Source organism: Phalaenopsis equestris, unplaced genomic scaffold (assembly GCF_001263595.1).
Source record: "Phalaenopsis equestris unplaced genomic scaffold, ASM126359v1 Scaffold000788, whole genome shotgun sequence".
Lineage (NCBI taxonomy): Eukaryota > Viridiplantae > Streptophyta > Magnoliopsida > Asparagales > Orchidaceae > Phalaenopsis > Phalaenopsis equestris.
Window position 1 is genome coordinate 5,831 of NW_018165228.1, and position 443 is coordinate 6,273.

The window sequence follows — 443 nt, forward strand, 5'->3', positions numbered from 1 at the left end:
CGATTCTGAATCTGAAAAGTCCAAATTGATTGCTATTGGTGTCCCTTGACACTCGAGGACTGACTCCTCACTCCCAGAACTGTAATAACCGGAGTTGTCGATCTCTCCGTCGTTTCCGTTAACACGTTTATCGGGCTTAAGTATGATTTGAAGATCATTTTGGGAATCGAAATCGGGGTTAGATTGGTCGTTAACAGTTACGATATCGCTAGAAACAGTCAAAACGTAGTCGAACTCGTAATCGTTATATTCAAAAGACCCCATAGAGGCAAAGAGATAGTCATACACAGTCAATGGTTCGAGGAATTTCAAGGCAACCCTTATCCTACCCCTCGCGCTATCAGTCTTCATTCCGTACACGATCTCATGTCCCTTTTTCTCTGGCTGCGGCGATTTCTCTGGCGCAATCTCCATCTTTGGCTTGGTAGGCTGAAGATTCTGAA